This window comes from Notolabrus celidotus, chromosome 15 (genome assembly GCF_009762535.1).
Source record: "Notolabrus celidotus isolate fNotCel1 chromosome 15, fNotCel1.pri, whole genome shotgun sequence".
In the NCBI taxonomy this organism is placed as follows: Eukaryota; Metazoa; Chordata; class Actinopteri; order Labriformes; family Labridae; genus Notolabrus; species Notolabrus celidotus.
Genome location: NC_048286.1, coordinates 2,651,846 through 2,671,746, shown reverse-complemented (window position 1 = coordinate 2,671,746; position 19,901 = coordinate 2,651,846). Strand labels below are relative to the sequence as shown.

Here is a 19,901-nt window from a genome sequence, read left to right as displayed (position 1 = left end):
CGAACAAGCCTTCCTCCAGATGCCCCAAACAATGGGAAAGGGGATTCATCAGAGAAAATGACTTTACCCCAGTCCTCAGCAGTCCAGTCCCTGTACCTTCTGCAGAATATCAGTCTGTCCCTGATGTTTTTACTGGAGAGAAGTGGCTTCTTTGCTGCCCTCCTTGACACCAGGCCTTCCTCCAAAAGTCTTCACCTCACTGTGCGTGCAGATGCACTCACACCTGCCTGCTGCCATTCCTGAGCAAGCTCTGCACTGGTGGTGGCCCGATCCCGCAGCTGTAACACCTTCAGGAGACGGTCCTGGCACTAGCTGGACTTTCTTGGGCGCCCTGGAGCCTGTTTGGCAACAATTGAACCTCTCTCCTTGAAGTTCTTGATAATTCGATAGACGATTGACTGAGGTGCAATCTTACTCGCTGCTATAAACTTCCCTGTTAGGCCCTTTTTGTACAATGCAATGATGGCTGCACGTGTTTCCTTGCAGGTAACCATGGCTAACAGATGAGGAACAATGGTGTCATGCACCATCTTCCTTTTAAAGTGTCCAGTCACTCAATCATGACAGATTGATCGCCAGCCTTGTCCTCATCAACACCCACACCTGTGTTAATGTGTGTGACACCTGTGTGTCATTGAAATGATGTTAGCTGGTCCTTTTGTGGCAGGGCTGAAATGCAGTGGAAATGTGTTTTTGGTGATAAAGTTCATTTTCAAGGCAAAGAGGGACTTTGCAATTAATTGCAGTTGAGCTGATCACTCCTCATAACATTCTGGAGTATATGCAAATTGCCATTATAAAAACTGAAACAGCAGACTTTGTGAAAAAGAATAGTTGTGTCATTCCCAAAACTTTTGGCCATGACTGTATATGCTCAATATAAATCTAAATATTGAATATAACTCTAGAAGGTAAATGTTCAATATGAATCTAAATGTTAAATCTAAATGTTAGATGTTGCTCTGCGAACCGAAATATTAAGTGAATATGCAAATTCACACTGCCACCTAGCAGAAATACCAAAAAAAAAAGCTTCATAAAGCTTACATCCCAACCATGGTCTGTCAGCACTGTCTACAATGGTTTATTAGCCTGACTGCAAGCCGTCTAATGTTCAATGATTTAGCAGAAAATATTGAAAAGGCAGCTTTTGAGGTCATCAAGAGATTTCACAGCACTCAGAGTCAGCACTTAAACTGTCTCAGGTACGGACAAGCTCAGTTGGTATCGCTAATGAAGCTTTAATTTTGGTATTTCCACTAAGCGGCAGTGTGAATTTACATATTAGCTAAAGATTTAGATTGGCAGAGAAACATTTAACATTTTTATATAACATTTAGATTAATATTTAACATTTTTATATAACATTTTGATTTAGATTTAACTTTTAGATTTATATTTAACATTTATATGTAGCATTTATATTTAAAGGTGACATATCACGCTTTTTTCATCAATATATATTGGTCTAAGAGGTCCCCAAAACATGTCTTTAAAGTTTATGCTCAAAAAAACACTTTGAAATCAGATTTTGGTCTGCCTGAAAAACCCTCTTCTTCAGTCCTCCTCAGAACAGTCTGTTTTCTCTCTGACCACGCCCCCTCAGGAAGTGGATGTGGCCTCAGCTCTCCAGCACGTTGATCTAATGTTTACATGTTGGCTGAATATACACGGCTGCTCAGAGATCACGTTACTTCAACCCTCTGAATCTGATCCAGAATCTGATCCTGACGGAGAGGTGCCTGTAGCAGGACCTTTCTGAAGGATTGGTCACAGATTTAGTGTTTCTTGTTGTTTTACTTATCAGTATGTCGCCGTGTGTCTTGGTACACAGCTATGTGGCTATGCTAACTAGCGCTAGCACTTATCCATGATAAATAAAAATCATCCACTAGATCTTCAAATCTGCAGGCTTGGGGAGTAAAACTGACCTCTGCAAGAAAGGTAGCAGGATCTTTCTGAACCATTGGTCACAGATTTAGTGTTTCTTGTTGTTTTATTTGTCAGTATGTTGACGTGTGTCTTGGTACACAGCTACAGCTACAGCTATGAACATGTAGCTATGTGGCTATGCTAATCAGCGCAAGCACTTTTCCATGACAAATAAAAATCATCCACTAGATCTTCAAATCTGCAGACGTGGGGAGTCAAACCGACCTCCACCAGAGAGGCAGCGGGACCTTTTCTGAGGGATTGGTCACAGATTCTGTGTTTCTTGTTGTTTTATTTGTCAGTATATAGATGTGTGTCTTGGTACACAGCTACAGCTACGACATGTAGCTATGTAGCTATGCTAACTAGCGCTAGCACTTATCCATAATAAATAAAAATCATCCACTAGATCTTCAAATCTGCAGACGTGGGGAGTAAAACCGACCTTTGTGTTTATTAAGACAGCCTACGACTAGCATGCCTCCCTCCTAAGCTCCTTGTTAGCACACACATGTGCAGGTAATGAAAAACAGAGGAGGGATTCAGTATTATTTTATACAGTCTATGGGCTGAACAAGCTCCGAGCTCTGACTCCGTGACAGACGGGATATTGTTGTTACGTAACAAAAACACTGAAAACTGAAACGGCTGGTTTCACACACATTTACAGAAAGGTGTAGAAATCAGAACAGGGGCAGAATGGATTCTTTTCATTCTCGGGGGGTTTGTAGACATGCCAGGGAAACATATTTCAGGTAGAGAACCATTTTGCATGATATGTCACCTTTAACATTAGGTTTATATTTAATATTAAGATTTATATTTAACATTTATATTAATATTTAACATTTATATATAACATTTTGATTTAGATTCAACTTTTACATATATAATTAACATGTATATTTAACATTAGTTTTGTATTTAATATTTAGATTTATATTTAACATGATGTTCAACATTTAGATTTATATACACTACCGTTCAAAAGTTTGGGGTCACTTAGAAATGTCCTTATTTTTGAAAGAAAAGCACAGTTTTTTTCAATGAAGATAACATTAAATGAATCAGAAATACACTCTATACATTGTTAATGTGGTAAATGACTATTCTAGCTGCAAACGTCTGGTTCTTAATGGAATATCTACACAGGTGTATAGAGGCTCATTTCCAGCAACCATCCCTCCAGTGTTCTAATGGTACATTGTGTTTGCTAATCGCTTAAGAAAGCTAATGGATGATTAGAAACATCTTGAAAACCCTTGTGCAGTTACGTTAGCACAGCTGAAAACAGTTTTGCTGGTTAGAGAAGCTGTAAAACTGGCCTTTCTTTGAGCTAGTTGAGTATCTGGAGCATCACATTTGTGGGTTTCGATTATACTCTCAAAATGGCCAGAAAAAGAGAACTTTCATATGAAACTCCACAGTCTATTCTTGTTCTTAGAAATGAAGGCTATTCCATGCGAGAAATTTTCAAGAAACTGAAGATTTCCTACAACGATGTGTACTACTCCCTTCAGAGAACAGCACAAACAGGCTCTAACCAGAGTAGAAAGAGAAGTGGGAGGCCCCGGTGCACAACTGAACAAGAAGACACGTACAGTAGAGTCTCTAGTTTGAGAAATAGACGCCTCACAGGTCCTGAACTGGCAGCTTCATTAAATGGTACCCGCAAAACGCCAGTGTCAACGTCTACAGTGAAGAGGAGACTCCGGGATGCTGGCCTTCTAGGCAGAGTGGCAAAGAAAAAGCCACATCTGAGACTGGCCAATAAAAGGAAAAGATTAATATGTGCAAAAGAACACAGACATTGGACAGAGGAAGATTGGAAAAAGGTAAGGACGGACGAATCAAAGTTTGAGGTGTTTGGATCACACAGAAGAAGATTAGTGAGATACAGAACAAGTGAAAAGATGCTGGAAGAGTGCCTGACGCCATCTGTTAAGCATGGTGGAGGTAATGTGATGGTCTGGGGTTGCTTTGGTGCAGGTAAAGTGGGAGATTTGTACAAGATAAAAGGGATTTTGAATAATGAAGGCTATCACTCAATTTTGCAACGCCATGCCATAAGCACTGTCCAACCTGTGGACAGCGCTTGATTGGAGCCAATTTCCTCCTACAACAGGACAATGACCCAAAGCACACTTCCAGATTATGCAAGAACTATTTAGGGAAGAAGCAGGCAGCTGGTATTCTGTCTGTAATGGAGTGGACAGCACAGTCACCAGATCTCAACCCCATTGAGCTGTTGTGGGAGCAGCTTGACCGTATGGTACGCAAGAAGTGTCCATCAAGCTAATCCAACTTGTGGGAGGTGCTTCAGGAAGCGTGGGGTGAAATGTCTTCAGATTCCCTCAACAAATAAACAGCTAGAATGCCAAAGGTCTGCAATGCTGTAATTGCTGCAAAGGGAGCATTCTTTGATGAAAGCAAAGTTTGAAGGACAAAATTATTATTTCAACTAAAAATCATTATTTCTAACATTCTCAATGTCTTGACTATATTTTCTATTCATTTTGTAACTCATTTGATAAATAAAAGTGTGAGTTTTCATGAAAAACACAAAATTGTCTGGGTGACCCCAAACTTTTGAACGGTAGTGTATATTTAACATTTATATTTAACATCCATATTTCTTTTCAACTTTTAGATTTATATTTAACATTTATAATTAACATGTGTATTTAACATTAGGTTTATATGTAATATTTATATTTATATTTAACATGATATTCAACATTTAGATTTATATTTACCATCCATATTTAATATCCATATTTATTTTTAACATTTATATATCAATTTACTATATTAAAATCATTTGTAACAGCAAAAAATAAATGTGAAGAAGATCACAATTATTCCTCTAAATGTGATAAAAAAGTGACTTTTAAAAATTCACTGTTTTCATGACACTTTGGAGCTAAATGTGGAGAATTGCTTCTTTTTTTTTCAGTGTGCACAACTTTACAAACGCCGCCCCATATCCATCCATTGTAAAACATCACACTGTGACTTCTGCAGAGTCTATTTATCATCATTTGGGTTCTCCTGAGGACCCCCTAATCTGACGGGGGTTACTCTGTGCTTTGAGGTGCCATGAGAGGACAGTCAACTCAGAGCTTCTGAATTTTTCTAGAGAGTTCCTTGAGTGCATGTGTGGAGACAGCAACAACGCTGAGTGCTGCTGCCTGAGCTCAAACAAAAGTCGAGTGAACCAAACATCTGAGTCCTGTGCTTAAATATTTACACTGGCTTCCAGTTATTTACAGAATGTATTTCAAAGATCAGTCTGTAATCTCAGACCAGAACACATTGTGATCTCTTTGTAGCAGAAAAACCCAGCTGAGCCCTGAGATCTGCAATCAGCTGGATTCTTCTTGTTACTGTGCTTATGGATGTTTCATATTCTCTGTAGGATCTGGAGCAGCTCATGCTGTCTCTTACAACTTTTATTGGACAGTGTTTTATCTCTAATGATTGATTTGATCCTGTCCTTGTTGATCTAATTGTGCTTTTTATTGTCCCTGCTCATAAATGAAGCTGCTTTGTTTTAACGACCATGACCACTACCGGTAACAAAGGTCAGATTATTAGCATGCAGCGGTGTTTGTAAAATGGATTCATGCGCGACAGAATAATTACAGTCATGATTGTTGGACTAATCACAGGGCTGCTGTGTGTGAATGCATAATGTAAGTATGTGTGTCTGAACCAGGTGAAGCTAGCAGCAGATGAAAACGTGAACGGACCGCTTCAGTGATCGGATGGAAATAAAATAATTTATTTCAAGGGCTCGCTTGGACATTATTTTTCTCCTATTTGCTTTTTCTAGCAATGATGGGAGAAAAACAGGAAATGATGGATTTAATGGGGCTGTAGAAATCTGAATCCAAGTTCAGGATAACATCTGGAGTTCTTCTTTGACTCGTCGCTAAGAAAGAGAGAGAGACATCCTGGAACAATACTGCCAGAACTGGGCATTGGAGGTCAATTTTAAGAAGACACAAATAATGATCTTTCAAAAAAAGCCCAGATGTCTTGAAAATAAATATATTTTTACTCTGAATAACATTCAAATTAAACACACAAAGAATTATACTTACCTTGGTCTGAACATATCTGCATCAGGAAATTTTAACATGGCAATAAATGCACTTAAAGAAAAAGCACAGAGGGCAATCTATGCATTAAAAACCAAATTATTCAAGATTAACATTCCAATTAGAATCTGGACCAAAATATTTGATAGTGTGATTGTACCTACAGCTCTGTATGGAAGTGAGATCTGGGGCCCCCTCAGTAGACTGGAGCAGGCTCATGGGACAAACACCCAATAGAAGCTCTCCATACTGAATTCTGTAGACGTCTGACGTTTCCCATTACTATTAAACATTCAGAAACGGGCAATCAAATTTTGGACCCATCTAAATTTAAGCCCCAAAGACTCACTTCAATATAAAGCACTAAAACCCCAAGAACTGAACCCTGAAAACTGTCCCCTTAGTCAGCTGGTGAGGAAGCTAATCAGCCAGACTCCAATCAGCACTGATCCAAAACACAACCAAATTAAACACATCATGAAGCACTCCAAAGATCTGTATTTAGATCACTGGAGAAACCAAACAAAGACCCAAAGTAGAATGAATTGTTATTTGACCCTAAACCGTGATTATAAATGATCTGAATATCTGTACAGCGTCAGAGATACAAAACAAAGATGTATCCTGACCAAATACAGGCTGGCTATAGAGACAGGGAGATACAGACAGACATGGCTGCCAAGAGAGGAGCATCTATGTGCTCACTGCTCTACAGGGGACATAGAGACAGAGATGCACTTCCTCCTCCACTGCAGCAAGTTCTCTTCTCTAAGAGATGCCCACTACAGGGACATTACTAACATGGTACCAAACTTCCCAACATTAACCCCAGAAGAGAAACTGTCAGTTCTCCTGGGGGAAGGGTCAGCAGCTCCTCTGGCTGCTAAATATGTGTCTGCCTGTCACAGCCTGAGGGACGCACCATCCCATGGTGTTTGATTTTGGGTGGAGGTTTTATGAGCGCACCACATCGGGTGAGGACATTGAGATATGCTGTATAGGTGACATCATTGTTCATTAATACATATAAAATATGTAATATATGGTTGATATGTATGTGATGAATATAATATGTAATGAATATGGTGTGTGATTAATAGTCGAATATTGCACTATTCCTTCTAATGAGTCTTAGTCGACTGCCAATCTCATAGTCGAATATTTGCATATGAAACGTGGATCATTCCATTCAAACCATGGGGGTGCTCAATGTCTAATTTTACATTATTTTTCTGTTTCCCGTAAAAATAGTGTCTCATATATCCTATATTGATATAAATATAGACTTATTTAATGTAATTCTGAGAACAGCTCTTGAAGTGTTAAATCTCCTTAAAGTGGTAATTAAATCTCCCCTGGTAATTAAAGGTGGACTCTCCCATTTAGCGGGACCTGTGGAGCAGACGTACCTCAGCTGGCTTTTAAATCTTTCTACGTTCATGGTAGCTCAAAATGTCAGGAAATAAAACTTCAGATGATCCTAAAAACTAGTGATGAAGATGAGGAGCAGCTTCATGAAGAGGGCTGTGAGATCAAGGATTACTGGACCACACAAAAACTGTACGGGGCCAAAAGAACCAGGAGGGATACCCAAAGCTGTCCGAAGCCTCAAAAACAATTCACAGCATCCTATCCACCTCCACACCATCAGAGAGGATATTCTCAAAGACAGGATTTACAGTCAACAAAGACAGGAGCGCACTTCTGCCCGTACACACGATGGTTTTCCTCACGTACAATTTGAAAAGAGTCAAGCGGACAAAGACGTGATGAAAGACTGTTTTAAAAGGTTCTGTTAAGAGATTTAAAAACCCTTTAGCTGGTTCAGGTTTGATTTTGAACATTATACAAATGTTTAGTCTTAAGTTGGACAAACTACCCTCTGCAGTGCTGCTCTCCTCTGTGTGAACACTGTTTAAATATCTCCTGATTCCTTATTCTATAGTGGAGCGTTGTTCCATGTTTAACGGATGGTGGCCTTATTTGAGTTTTCTCTCCTTCATCACCTCGTTGTTTTTGCAATATAGATTTAAAAAATGTAAGTTTTATACTTATAATATTCTGTTGTCTCTTTTACTTTAAGCTATGAGTCTCTTAATTGTAAAGGGTTATGTGTAATATTGTCATGCGGTCACCATCATGCAGACTTTGGGTCAATAAGGAAAAACAACAAACATTCCACTATTCGTCTACTATGGGCAAAATCTGATGAATCAGATTCGACTAAGCAAATCCATTGTCGACCTCACCCCTAGTGATTAGTGTATATATGGTGAGTGTAGTGTGTTGTGAATATATATAATGTACTGTATGAATTTATGTGCTTTGGCAATAACATCTCGTTGTTCATGCCAATAAAGCAAATTTGAATTGAAATTGAAAATTGAGAGAGAGAGAGATCATTATTATTGTTATTTTTATTATCATTATTATCTTTATTATTCATATATTTTCTTTCTTCTATACAGCTCTGTTAGTTTAACATTGAATCGTATTATTCTGTAATTGTTTGTAATTTTGTGTTTTATTTCTTTTTAAGCTTTAGCAATGATTATGTATGTTTTCCATGCTAATAAAGCCCTTTGAATTGAATTGAATTGAATTGAGAGAGAGAGAGAGAGAGAGAGAGAGAGAGAGAGAGAGAGAGAGAGAGAGAGATACTGAAGGTGAGAGCTGACTCTCTCTCTCTTTTAGCTCAATGGCAGTTAAGTAGATCTTATTTGTAAACTGAGCTCCAGTGTTGTAGTCAAGTTAACAAACCTCAAGTCCAAGTTGAGTCTTGAGTCCCAGCTTCTCCTCGATGGTTTTTCTACTTATCGAACATGTTGCACTCCTCTCGCTTTCAATTGCTGTAGAATCTTTGAAAGACAGTCACATGAATCATGGCGAGTCATTGTGCATCCTGACAGAAACTGAACGAGGATGCAGGTGAACACATGGGTCAGCTGCTCCGTACTGAATAAATGATCAGGGCCTTAGATAACAACTACAGAAACATGTGATCAATGAACAAGTCTGAGACCACCTCTCATTGTTGTCTGCGTTTCAATTGCAGGCTGAAGTCCCGGGTAGATTGTGCAAATCAGGCCAGTGACATATGGAGAAAAAAAAAGTAAATGCACTACACCACCAGACCAGTAGAGGGCAGTAAAACAAAGACGAATGCCATTCATCACACCATAGAAGCAGACGGACAGGCAGGTATCATTATGAGCAACACAACAGTTAGCCTGTTAGCATGGAAGAGACTCAGCTGGTGCTGTTGCAGTTTCATTGACTGTCATTCAAGCTGACTTGTTTTTGCTCTCCGTGAAGTCCCCCCCCCTGCTGGCTATTAAAGAGAATGCATCCTCTTCTTCTACTCAGTCAGAACCAGAGGAAATAACAGATGAAGCTTTCTCCTGTACAGACGTGTTGTCTTAAACTCTCTGAGCTGCAGCGGTGAACAGCATTGTTTCTGTACGTCTGTGTGTGAGCGAATGTTTCCAGCATGTGGAGACAGTCTGCTCATATATCCTCACTTTGATCTCGTGGCCTTTGAGAGTGTTGGGATGCTTTGATCTCGCTTCTTTTTGCCTTGGACCGCGGCCCATCGGAGATGACAGCAGGAAGATGAGTGCAGGCAGCAGCACGGAGCGAGGAGGCTGAATGTTAGCGAGGAAGAAAGAAGGAGAAAAAGATTAAAAAGTGCAGCAGCGTGTTTGGTTCAGGTGGGGGGGGAGACAGAAGAGGAACAAAAACACAGCAGGAAGTTTGCAGCAGATGAAAGCAGGAGAGTAATGGGAGCAAATGGAAAAGACAGGAAGAAGGACCTTTGGGTTGCATGCAGAGGGATTCTGCATTAACTGGCTTCAATTCAATCTGCTACAAAGAGTCCGCTCACCCAGAAGTACAAAGACAGACATACTCAGAGTTTCTTCATCACTTCAAAGTTTATTAAAGTATTTCAGCTACGGGGTTGATTTTCAACCTTCACGCCAGAGAGGAGGGAGTCATTTGTTTCCACCTGTTCATCCACCCTAACTCAGAGAACATGAAGATGTTCAATTCTCCTTAAATACTGTTCTTATGAGAGAGTTTCAAATGAGCAGAAAGTGTTGGGTGTGTTTGTTTAAATATGGAGGGATTTTAAAGGCATTGTTCCATGTGACAGAAATTAATTCAGTAAGAATAAAACTCTGTTATTATTGCAGAGGTTGATCCACACATGATGCAGTCAGACATGCAGTAGCTCCAAACCAACCTAAGGTTATTCAGGACTTCAAACAAAAGCAGTCCAGAGACGGCAGGACCATATCCTGTATAATAAATGGACGTAGTCTCTGTGACGTCACCCATCTGTTTTTTAAAGCTGAGTTTTGAAGCCTACCGTGGGCGGGTGCCCATATAGGAAATGCTGAAGTCAACCTAACTTCTGTGGAGCTAGTGTGAGGTGAAGGGTCGCGCCTTTAACCTCCTCGCTTACAGCTACCTGTCAATCAAGTCAGTCACGCCCTTATTTGGGCAAAACTCATAGGTTTAATATCTTCAAAAATAATGAGTTGTAAATAAACAGTGCGCAGTGTGTGAAGATAGAGAAATGAGCTGTTCAGACCTAAACTGTTTTTTGATCCAGGATGTAAACATGTTTATTTCTGCTGTAAAGATCGTCTTCTTTGAATGGGTGTGTATGTGGTTTCTGGTGTTTCTTCAGCCAGCCTCTAGTGGACACTTGAGGAACTGCAGTTTTTAGCACTTCCACATTGGCTTCATATTTTAAGACCAGAGGTTGCTGCTTGGTCAGGACCCTGCTGCAGATTGATCAGGCAGGGCAGGGTGGCTGAGGAGAGCAGTGTGTTGGATTTAGTGCCCCCTGGTGGTGAGAGTGTGGTTCAGCTTGCACACCTCCTCAGAGCAGATGAGGGCTTGTCTGTTTTGATCAGATACAATAATGGCCTTTATTTTAAAATGATAAAATCTGATTTATATTTTTATTCTATGTGATTATGATGAAAACATTTCCACTGAAAGACTTCCACTGCTGAACACATGATCAAAGTGGTTCATTTATCACACCTACACACACTTCTCCTCTCCTCATACACACACCAGCTGGCCCCGCCTCTTTCTGATGATTCAGCCCATCAGCTGTGGGTTTCAATAACTCTAATCTTAACTCAAATTTAAATTGTTTTCACCTGCAACCTGTTTCTACTGCAGCTGTGTTAAACACCTGATTCTGATTGGTCAAACCTTTAGACATCGTTTATTCATTCTGAATAGAAAAGGCTATGTTAGGGAAACCTGACTACGCACATCATTCATATCCAGCGCTGGACAGTAACATAGTAAATGTACTTGAGTACATGTTTTCAGTATCTGCTCTTAACTTGAGTATTATTCTTTGGGGATCTTATTACTTTGACTCCATTTAAAGACAAATCTCATCCTTTTGACTCCTCTACATTTCTATCAGTGCTCTAGTTACTCACTACTTTATCTTTGAAGTCAGCTGATGAGTCTTCTTTTCTGAAATCAGATCCCAAAGACCGTAAACTGTTGGTGTCCTTGTGTTTGGTTTGTCTCAGTGGTGTAGCCGTACCTGGGTTGAGCGTAGATCAAACGTTCTTCAGATCAGTGCGTTCATTTAGTCGTGGTGATGATGGCTATGACTGAGCAGGATGATGATTCTCTACCTGAGCACCACGGCCATATTTTAAACCCACGTTTGAGCTTTTGAAATAAAGAAAGATTTTTTGTATTGTTGTAAATCTCTGATCTGTTTACCACACAAACTTCATCACAGCCAACAAAACATCAGCATCTAACCTGAGAAAGCATGTGGAGGTCTGGAGCTAACACACTGCTTTGATTCCAGAGGAACATTGTAAACTTGTCTGTGCTTGTAGTAACTTCATGGTTTACTTTTTACATATGAAATCATGTTTTCTAGATAAACAGAACGGAGCAGAATTTTCACCCATGCATTCTTGACTGACCTCATGCTTTGTGAAAATACGTTTAGAGATATTTGAAAAAGTACTTTGAATACTTCAGTATTTTTAAAAGCAAGTACTCCAGGACTTTTACTCAAATCACAATCTGACTGAACAACTTTCACTTGAGTTGGAGTAATGTTTGACCAGGAGGATCTATACTCTGACTGAAGTCATGAAGACGTGTTCTTTGTCCACCACTGCTCATATCCAACCAGTCAGTTGAGAGGAGTTACAGCACATCTGGAGCACGGTTTATGATCTCACCTCCTCCTGTTGACCATGTGACTTAAACACATTACTTTCCATCTGCAGACAACATGGAGGACATTTTAAATGTTTCTCTTAAGAGCACAAAACTTTAGATCGGGGAGGAGTCACCAGCCGAGCTGTTAAGAAGACAAGAAGTGGTACAAGAGCAAGTGGTGCCGTATAGGGGGGAAAAGTTAGGATGATTCTAAGGGCCCATGACTGACAGGGGGCCCCGAAAATAATAATAGTTTAAAAAAAAAATCATAATTAATATTTTATTCAGAATAAGGTAATTAAAAAAACGGTCCCGTTGTCTTCATATAAGACCCCCCCCCCCCCTGTATCGGCATGAAATGGTACAGCCCAGCCTGAGTCGCGCTAATCAGCTGTGCCTCGCTGTCAGACAGAAGTTGCACAGTGCACAGAGGGCCTGATCTACTAAGATCTCAAATAACGAGCGCTAAATTGCATGTGCAAACTAAAACATTGCACACGCAATTTCTGGGTGTGTTGCTGGTGATCTACTATGACTGCGTGCGCAATTGATAACAAGTGCAAAAGTGGAACGGACCGCCCTTAAATGAGGATTTTGCGTGTGCTAAATCGGCTGTCACCATGGAGAGTTTTGGAGAGCAGAGTGGCCGTTAACTAAAAATGAGGTTTTAGTGGAGGACGCAAATAAACACATGGGTGAACTCCAGCAGAGACATCTCAGCGTTTTTGGGAGGCCTGTGAAAAGTTGAGAAAAAAACAGAAGATCTGCCGATGAAATAAAAAGAAGATGGCAAAATATCTGCAGAAGAAAATAGGAAAAACTTTCCCTTAATAAAATCTCTAATATTGGACACATTTAATTAGTTCAAAAGTCTGCCAGTCTTCCTCTAGCTACTTAATTGGGAAGTAAATCGCAGTTTGAAACAACCAGGGCCAGAAAAGTTAGGCATCACTTTGATGAAGACAGTCGCCTCACTGACGCAGAGAGCAACTTTCGGGTGAACGTTTTTAATGCCTTTCTTGATATCATCATCCAGCAACTGTCCCAAAGATTCACCAGCTTAAATGGCTTAGTGAGCAGTACAGTCGGGACATCGCCCCCAGCTTCCCTGACCAACTGCTTTCTTTTAGAACCTCTTTCAGGGACCAGATACCAAAGCAAAAGTCTGTTAGGGATCTGGCAAAAATGCTCATTGTCAACCACCCAGCAGTGAGGTTTGTGCCCTCCTGTTACTTTTTACTCTTCCCGTCACTTCCAGCACAACTTCTGAGCGCTCATTCTCCAAGTTAAAACGAATTAAAAACCCTTGAGGAGCACGATGGGACGGGAGAGACTGAGTGGAGTTGCCACATTCATTGAGCAAGAGCGAAAAAAATGGACATACAGCACACCGCGGACAAGTCTGTGGAGCTTAAGGCTCGTCCAAACAGTGGTGAGTAGGCCGAGTACTTCAGATTGATTTTTTGTTTGTATGTGAACATGTGGGCCGCTCTGCCAATTTTACTAAACTTTATATCTGTTGATACAGTGACCTACTATGCTCTCATTATTGAAACAGTTAAAGTGGGTGTCAGAATGATGCGGTCGCTATCCGTGGTGCTGAACATGCTATGAATTTGTGTTGCTTTATTATTTTTTATTACAAGAAAATGCAGTGTTGCAAGGAGTTTTCTCCATAGGAGATATGGCATGGCTCCTTTTTGTGACTGCCATGTGTGTGTAACGCTGTGCCAGTTTACACCTGCCTTTCAAACCTGCTAAATAAAGACGCAAAAATACCGAACGCTATCTGCTTCAGGGTTTGATAAATCACATTGCGTGTGCTAAAGGATTACATTTGCATCTCCTCCTCCCAGTATTTTGCGCGTTCTGATGATCTACAGGTATTCTTCATATTCATGAAGGCAAACACGCTAAATGGATAGGGAGTGGTATTTTGCTCATTTGACAGACGCAATCCTCGGTGCTCCCGGTTAGTACGTCAGCTTTGCGCACGCTATCAAGTTTGCACGTGTTTATATACACGCAAACCTTTAGTAGATCGGGCCCAGAGTGCGCTAAAGGCAGCTCAAATGTCTGGAAAGACAAAGTCTGGGTCCCAGAAAGGAGGGAAAGAAAGGAGAGAGAGGAGAGAGAAGAAAGGGCGACAGTATGTCACCCAGTTTTTCTCCAGGAAAGGTCGGTTTAGTCTTTGAGTGGGTAAAATCAACCTGTTTGCTAGTTTGATGTCCACAATGAGATGAACTACTTTTGAGCTAATTATACTAAATGGGTTTCCACGCGCTCCCTACCAGACTCAGCAGCTGATATGTCAGCAGGTGCACTGTCTCCCCACAACTCTCCCCAACCCAATGAACAAGAATGTGAGCATAATATAATAAAAGAAGGGGCAAATTAGTCACCTTGTGTGCAGGGAATCCTTCATTTTTGCCAGTCATACAGTAAATATTTGACTCCAAGAGGCAAGACAGCTGAAAAGGTATGAAGGGTATGTAAGCTTCGACTGGGTCGAGTGGATCCTGGAGGGCTCTTGTGGCCTTTGGTGATGGGGCCCAATGTGATCTTTTTTCACGGGGCCCAAAATCCCTGGTGGCGCCCCTGACAAGAGCACAGAAACAAGGAGGAATGTTAGAACACACGGGGAGCTGAGGGAAAGAGACGTGGAGCAAATTGAAGGAAACCCACAGAAAGAGCTACAGGACCATCTGAGAGAGAAGAAAACAACAACACAGGGAAGTTACAGGAGGATGACCTGATACAGGTGCTGCTGTTGATTTCTCCAACACTGATGTTTAAACTTTACTGTGAACATGTTCAGTTTACTGTGCTTTATAACATGGCAGCCATCACGTCTTCTTTCACTGCTGCAGGCTGGATTAAACTACAGAGCAGGTCAACACATTATTACATATATTAGTTATTTAGACCACAAATATCTAAAAACAGGACCTAGATAATGACATTCCATTTTAACTGAGAGCTGACAGGAATGACAGAATATTCATCAGTTCATTTCTCTCTCTAACATCAGCATGTTATTCATTATCATGTTGGTTTTAAATGATAATGCGCTCAGACGTGTGAGGAGCTGCAGAAAAAGCTCTCTAAAGCTTGTAGCCCTCTGCGCACGTGTGTGTGTGTGTCTATGTGTGTGTGTGTGCAGGCCATGTTTATGATGGATCACTTTAATGAAATGTGCTCAGAGTGTTGTTCACTAACACCTCAACGTCCTCTCTCTCCCTCTCTCTGCTGCTCATCCTTTACTCCTCTCTCATTTTGCTCTGAAATGAAAAGTGTAAATTGTTTTTCGTCTGATCAAAAGGATGAAGGCATGTCTGTGCTCTCCTCTGCTGATTGCCGTGGGTTAGGTGTGAATGGAGCGACATAGATTTGGAAGTTCCTGAATCATCCCCCTCACAACGCAGCATCAGACCTCAGAGTTCAAAGGGAGCGTTTGAATGGAGCTCAGCCGCTTCACTTTGTGTCTGTCAACTCTGATTACACAAACCAACCCGGAAGTGTTGTCTTTCAAAATAAAAGGGATCTGGTCCAGAGACAGCATACTTCTCAGATAGTCAGAGGGGTCTGCAGACTAGAGGCTAAAACATATTCAGGAATCCCACAGGTCACGTGAATCCCGCGGGATGGGAGTCAACTATACTATTAATCACGTGATTGGGACGGTGCAGGATCAATAAGTTAACAGGAGCAGACAGGAGTGGGAAGGTCTAGAGGGACTGTTGTTAAGTTTTCCTGCCCCCCTTCCTGCCCCCCTTCCTGCCCCCCCTATTTTAATCCACCTCCCCTATTTTAATCCACCTCACTAGCAAACATACATACAACAAAAAAAACAAAAACAAAATTCAAATCATATGACACAAACACAGATCAGGTTTGGCGGGGCCTTAGTGTTTGGCTCGGCCCTACTCGTTGGGGGTCCATCGGGGCTGGGTGGGTGGCTGGTGTCCCTGTCACCCTCCGTCCCCCTGCTGTCCCCTCCCCTGCGGGGACCTGGTCCGCAGCCGCCCTCGGGGACGGGTTTCCCGGGGTTCCCTCACGGTCCTTTTTGGGGGGTGGGGTGGCGCGTAGCTGGGGGGGGTGTTAGTACGGCAGCCATTGGGGTGTTCCTCCATGCCCCCGCGGCCTGGTCCATCAGTCGCGGGGCGTAGGTGGGGGGCGTGGCTGGGGGGAGTGGTCGGGCCGGCTGGGGGGGGGCGGGGGGGATTGGCCCTGCCGCCTCCGCCCTCCCCCCACTCCGGCGCACCGGTTGGCGGGCTCTGGTCCTGGTCCTGCCCGGCTGCCTGGCTGTCTGCTCCTGGTGCTGGGCCCCCTCGGCCCTGGTGGCTCCTTTGCCTCTGTCTTGGGGGGGTGTGGGGGCGGTGTTGTGGAGGTGTTCCTTCGGGGGGCTCTCTCCCCCCTCGCCCCCCTTTCCTCCTGCTGGGTGACCTGGGGGTCGCCCTGGGCGCTCCGGCGGTACCTGTTTGCTTCCGGTCTGGGTCCTTGGCTTGTCCCCTGGCCTGGGTCTCCCGTGGCGCGTTTGGTCCTTCGGTCTGACTGCTCTCGCGGCCCGGGTGATGGGCTGAACCGCTCGGCTGATCTGACCCAAGTGGTTTCATCTGCACCAGTGGTGGTCTTGTTACACAAATAGAACACATATACAATAGCTGATACATGTTGCTGTTTATCATACAGATATGATTACATGAAGAAGAGAGAGGAGGAGAGGAAACACACAGATGATGTGCAGCCTATGTCCGGGATCCCGGAAGTCCTCTAAATGCAGGAAACACAATGCCCCCGGCGGACCAATCACAGGGCTTGCAGCCCGCTTAGATTCTACGCCTACATTTTGGAGGAGGTGCACGTCAGCTACATGTGTAGGCCTCTGTGTAGGTACGGGAGCTACGTGGACCCCCTGCGTAGGGTACGCCGTCAATTCGACACAGAAGTATAAATCAGCCTGAAGGAGCGCTACACTGAGAAGATAAACCAAGTTAAAGATTTCTTCTTATCTAGTTTGTGGTGAGTGTCAACACATCTGTTGAGATGGTTGTAGGCTGCATTTAAAACACAGGCAGAACAGGCTTACTCCGCTCAACGTTGACAAGGAGGCAGATGGATGCAGCAAAATTAGTACAGTGGACATCTGGTCTGTTTTGATAGTCGCTGTGTCAGATCAGACAATCAGAGCCATAGATTCATGCCGTGACTCCACCGACAGACATGAAAGACTTCACAGCTGTACCCGATCAAACATCATAACTTTCACCCTGTCACATAGTAACCCTCAGTGGATCTAACCTAGAGCAGGTCTTTCAATACAAGTATCTGGGTATTTGTCTGGACAACACACTATCATTCCTCCCCCATATCAATAAACTGCAAACTAAGGTCAAATAAAAAATTGGGTTTCTGTACAGAATGCGGTCTTCCTTCACTCTCTCTGCTAGACTGACCCTGGTTAAAATGACAGTTCTTCCCATGTTGGATTATGGTGTCACTATCTACCGTTCTGCCTCCAAATCTACTCTGCAAAAGCTGGACTCTCTCTATCACTCTGCCATACGTTTCGCCACAAATGCCCATTTCAGAACTCACCACTGCACTTCATACTCCTCTGTAAACTGGCCATCCTTACACACCCGCCGTGAAATCCACTGGTACATGCTCATATACAAAACTCTCCTTGGACTGTCACCTCCGTATCTATGTAGCCTGTTACAATCTGCACCTGCCACTTAGAACACACATTCAGCCGACCTGATCCTGCTGAAAATCCCCAAAACGCATTCAGTCATCGGTCAGTCATCATTTCAGTCTGCTGTGCCCACAGACTGGAACCATTTACAGAAAACTTTAAAACTGGTCCACTACATCTCAAGATCAGCCTTCAGGAACTCTCTCATGGACTCCCTCAAACACACCTGCACCTGCTTTTAATCCTTTTAATCCTGGACTCCTGCTGACGCTGTTCGTTGTTTGCTCTGTTCTGTCCTGTCATGTTTAACTTGTCATTAAGAATTTGTTCTTAATGACCTACCTGGTTAAATAAAGGTTAAATCAAATAAAAAAATTAAAAAATAACTTAAGTAATGATGTGGACAGAAGAGGGGCTGGGCTAGACGACACCTGGAAATGCTAATGAAAGTTACTCACCAGGTTGCAGCAGTGTGTCTGTCATTGCCGTCCCTCCTGACATGTCATGAAGGCAGGGATGTTGTTCCCAGAGCTCGACTAACCTTCCCTCTGTCTCATACCTCCATCTCACAGCGCTAACTTTGTTTCCTCTTTCACTTGGCCATTGTATTTGTTTTCACTCTAGACTTTTACGCTTGCAGGGCACTCTGTATTCTCACTGGTCAATCTCACTGATGCAGATGGAAAAAATAAGCATACAATACTTGCTGTTGGGAGGTTGTGGCCTTAATTGTCATTAACTGTGACATTCTGCACAGTGTCCAACAACCTTCAGAGCCCACAGGTCCTAAAACACTACGTCTGCCAGATCAGGCTATAATCATGCTTTTAACATGTAGTTTGACTTGGCATTAGAAGCTTGTGTAGACAAGAATCCAACAGTTGTTACTGTAAAGGGCAAACATCAGGAGCCCAGAAAAGACGGTCAAAAAGGGAAAGACGGTCAGACAGGTGTACACACAGGGTCGTGACTAATCAGCGGATTTAAACCTGGCTTAAATGTTCATGTTTTTATAAAACCAGTCATCCTCACTGACAGTATAACAGCACAGAAGGTGACGCATGTGTTTGTCTTTAATAATGATAATAATAATAATAATAATAATAATAATAATAATAATAATAATAATAACAATAATAATGATTCTGATAATGATTGTTAAAATAATAATAATAATAATAATAATAATAATAATAATAATAATAATAATAGTAATAGTAATAATAATGATTCTGATAATAATTGTTAAAATAATGATATTAATAATAATAATAATAATAATAATAATAATAATAATAAAAATAATAATGACTATAATGATAATAATAATAATAATAGTAATGATATAATAATTACAATAATAATCATAATAATAACAATAATTATAATAATAATAATAATGATAAGAACAACAATAGTAGTGATGATAATAACAACAACAATAAAAAACACTTATAATATAATTACTATTACTAATAACAGTTATATGGATAATAACAGTAGTAATAATAATAATAATAATAACAATAATAATTATAATTATAATGATGATAGTATAAATAACCATCGCCATAATAGTAATCATAATAACAATAAAATAATAACAACAATTTAATAATAACAACAACAACAATACTACTACTACTACTAATTAGAAGAAGAAGAAGAAGAAGAAGAAGAAGAAGAAGAAGAAGAAGAAGAAGAAGAAGAAGAAGAAGAAGAAGAAGAAGAAGAACAAGAACAAGAACAAGAAGAACAAGAAGACCAAGAACACAGATAAACTACAGGCATTTTCCTGACAGTTCATTTTGTGGACTTATTTTTTCACACACCTCTGACTCAGAGCTGCCCCTGACCAATGTGAGGCCCTAAACAACATTTATTATGCTAAAATTTACTCAGTATGACCTCCATGTTATCAATGAAGCACTCTGTTCAGCAGAGCT

The 19,901-nt window shown here is 41.4% G+C and overlaps 1 long non-coding RNA gene across 1 annotated transcript; it reads right to left on the bottom strand.

The window, feature by feature from the left end:
* Positions 1-14,663: 14,663 nt before the first annotated feature.
* On the bottom strand, positions 14,664-18,521 carry LOC117827338. Its single transcript, XR_004634191.1, has 2 exons — positions 18,414-18,521; positions 14,664-14,855 (listed from the first exon to the last, which is right to left on the bottom strand). It is a non-coding gene; the product is annotated as an uncharacterized LOC117827338 (long non-coding RNA).
* Positions 18,522-19,901: the final 1,380 nt, after the last annotated feature.